Source organism: Centruroides sculpturatus, unplaced genomic scaffold, assembly GCF_000671375.1.
Source record: "Centruroides sculpturatus isolate CEXI.00-Female unplaced genomic scaffold, Cexi_2.0 scaffold1241, whole genome shotgun sequence".
In the NCBI taxonomy this organism is placed as follows: Eukaryota; Metazoa; Arthropoda; class Arachnida; order Scorpiones; family Buthidae; genus Centruroides; species Centruroides sculpturatus.
In genome coordinates, this window is record NW_019385862.1 from 132,504 (window position 1) to 136,560 (window position 4,057).

Below are 4,057 nucleotides of genomic sequence, written 5' to 3' on the forward strand. Positions count from 1 at the left end.
CCCGCCGTCCGTAGCGCCACGCTACGGAGAGATTTCTATCGTCTGGACAGTATTATATAAATTATATATAAATTAGGTACTGTACATATAATTATATATTAATTATATATAAATTAGGTACTGTATATATAATTATATATACAGTACCTAATTTATATATAATTAATATATAATTATATGTACAGTACCTAATTTATATATAATTTATATAATACTGTCCAGACGATAGAAATCTCTCCGTAGCGTGGCGCTACGGACGGCGGGAAAGTAGTTTGGCTGCCCAATGATGTTTGAGGTAATTATAGGGAATTTTTACTGTTTTTTACGGATACCGGTCACAATTTTTTCGTAGTTTTATAGGAATCATAATTATAGGGACCGTAATTATAGGGGGGTCGACTGTACAGTAATTAATCTTTATTTTTGCTAAATATCAACTTGATATCTTACAAGTTTAACAAAATTGAGTCTGTCAAACATGAGTCACAAGCATCAAAAAACACAGACTGTTGCATCACCCCTGTCCACTCCTGTCAATGAACATAAACCACTGCATGTTAATATTTTGTTGCATCACCTTTTGTGACCAAAACACCTTCCATACATTTCGGCATACTGACTAAGTGTTCACATTCATCTGCCATGGAGGAATTCCAGATAGTTAGGATGGAAGCTTTTAGTCCTTCAACTGTCTGAGGGCGTGCTTTTTGCAGACGTCTCTTCATAATTTTCTATACATTCTCAATTGGTGAAAGATCTGGGCTATTGGATGGCCAAGGAAGAACTTTGTTCTTTTCTGCAAGCCAGAGATTTGTTTTTCTGCTTGTGTGACATGTGGCCCCATTATGCTGGAACATGCAGGTTCTTTTTAGATATAGCTTTGCTATGGACAGAAGTAAACACTGTTGTAGAATGTTAATGTATTGCTCTGAAGCAAGTGTTCCATCAACAAAGGTCATGTGACCTATACCACTGTTGTTCATACACCTCCAAACCATGATGCTGGCAGAAAACTTCACTGGATGTTTAACAATGGTGGATCATTAGCAGATTGAATGACATTTGTCTGTTGCTGATAATTCAAATTTTAATTCATCAGACCATAGAATTTCATGCCCTTTTTGTTTTGAGCAGAAAAGATGTTCTTTGGCTCACTGTACCTGTTTCTTCTTTTGATGTGCTGTTAACAAAGGTTTTTTACATGCTGCACAGAACTGGAAATTCATTTTTTGCAGTTTCCTGCATGTTGTCAAAATAGATACATTATTTCCAGTTGTATCATTCCATATTGTTGTTACATCCAATGCAGACCCCACCACGCGTTGTTGTGGCTCAAAATGTATGTATTATAAATTTATAACACTTCCCCCGTCGGGGGGAATTTTTCAAAAAATTTCTTTTTAGTGTACATTCTCTTGACGTACCCTATTAAAACACAATCAAAAACGCAAAAACCCGCATCTAAATTAGTATAAATTGAAGCAGAGTTCTTTACCATAAGCCTTAATCCTAACCATCTCCCTTCAGTGGGGTTGAATTTCGACATGTATATTATATAAAAACACGTGCGTATTCGAATGCAGCGTTGTGTCAAAATTTCAAAGGAATCGGTAGGAACAAACGAACATTACATTTTTATTTATGTAAATATATAGATGATCTGCTTTAGTTCATTTTCACAGAAAAGCAAACTTAGGGCGTCATACTCGTAGCGCCATCTGTTGGACATAAAAGCCTTAACCTAGATTATATCTTTTAATTTATATGAATGTTTAACTGAATAATATATAGCCTATGTCCACCCTGAAGTTCCATTCTAAATATTGGTGAAAGAATTTTTGAAATCGGATGAGTAGTTTCAGAGATTACCTGCTGCATACAAACTTACTTACAAACATTACCTCTTTATAATAATAGTATAGATAACATGGCTGTGGTTAGTGTAATGAACAATAATCTGGTGCACTGTTGTCTTGCTTAGCATTAGCTCTTTATTAATAGTTCTCTCAGACATGCCACGACTGTGTTTAGTAATAATAGCATTCCTTAACTCTTCTGAAACAGCTTTTCTTCTGGCCATTGTAGACAAAATGCAAAGGTTCATAAATGAAACTGAAAAAGCAGCATATCATTCATAGAATCATTGCAGGCTAAAATGAGGCCAAAATAATCATCAGTTGTTTCAGAAATACTGCAATTGTAACATTATTTAAATGCAAATTATTGGCTGGTCTATGTTCATTGATGGGGGGTCTATGTTTTTTGATGCCTGTGACTCAAGTTTGACTGGCTCAATTTTGTTAAACTTGCAAGATATCAAGTTGATATTTAGCAAAAATAAAGATTAATTACTGTATATTTGTTTTAAATTATGTAAAACATTCATGCAATGAATCAAAGTTATTTTTTTTAAACCTATCTATTGGATGGCATGTTAACTGCAGCCTGGTCTAAGTTTAGTAGTGACTACTGTATGTTAACTAAGGTCTTTTTTTTTCTATATTTTTTTTGAGTCAATATATTTTGTTTAGAGTTAATTACATAAAATTATAGTGATAACATTTCTTTCTAAACTATTTTTACAGTTAAAATAAAATGATTCTAAATTTATTGATATATATGTTACCAAGGTTAAATTGAAAAATGATAACTTAAATATTCACATCTTTCCAAAAGTGCTTTAATGCATTTGAGATGAAATCAGCCAAAGGCAAACTTTTTGACTGGTTTTGCTTTACAAATTCCACACCACTAAACCCTAGCCTGAGGGGTAAAATGAATTTTGTATCCAAGTACATAGGAAGAAGAAATTTTCAGCATTTACAGAGTTAAATTTCTATCATATTATCAGGTGAGACCTACAGGATTCTGACTTAAGAGACAATTTTATAGCAGAAGAATTTGAAGTTTGTTCATCTTTTCCAGAAAGAGCCATATTTTCATCCTAAAAACTTTTGTCTATGTCCCTATTGCTCATAAAATGATAAAAGTTTGTGTTAACAGAAAGGTGATTATCTAAACAACAGATTAAAGTAAAAAAAAAAAGAAAAAATTTGAAAAAACTCTACGTAGCGTGGCGCTACAGACGGCGGGAAAGTAGTTTGGCTGCCCAATGATGTTTGAGGTAATTATAGGGAATTTTTACTGTTTTTTACGGATACCGGTCACAATTTTTTCGTAGTTTTATAGGAATCATAATTATAGGGACCGTAATTATAGGGGGGTCGACTGTACTGTAATTAATCTTTATTTTTGCTAAATATCAACTTGATATCTTACAAGTTTAACAAAATTGAGTCTGTCAAACATGAGTCACAAGCATCAAAAAACACAGACTGTTGCATCACCCCTGTCCACTCCTGTCAATGAACATAAACCACTGCATGTTAATATTTTGTTGCATCACCTTTTGTGACCAAAACACCTTCCATACATTTCGGCATACTGACTAAGTGTTCACATTCATCTGCCATGGAGGAATTCCAGATAGTTAGGATGGAAGCTTTTAGTCCTTCAACTGTCTGAGGGCGTGCTTTTTGCAGACGTCTCTTCATAATTTTCTATACATTCTCAATTGGTGAAAGATCTGGGCTATTGGATGGCCAAGGAAGAACTTTGTTCTTTTCTGCAAGCCAGAGATTTGTTTTTCTGCTTGTGTGACATGTGGCCCCATTATGCTGGAACATGCAGGTTCTTTTTAGATATAGCTTTGCTATGGACAGAAGTAAACACTGTTGTAGAATGTTAATGTATTGCTCTGAAGCAAGTGTTCCATCAACAAAGGTCATGTGACCTATACCACTGTTGTTCATACACCTCCAAACCATGATGCTGGCAGAAAACTTCACTGGATGTTTAACAATGGTGGATCATTAGCAGATTGAATGACATTTGTCTGTTGCTGATAATTCAAATTTTAATTCATCAGACCATAGAATTTCATGCCCTTTTTGTTTTGAGCAGAAAAGATGTTCTTTGGCTCACTGTACCTGTTTCTTCTTTTGATGTGCTGTTAACAAAGGTTTTTTACATGCTGCACAGAACTGGAAATTCATTT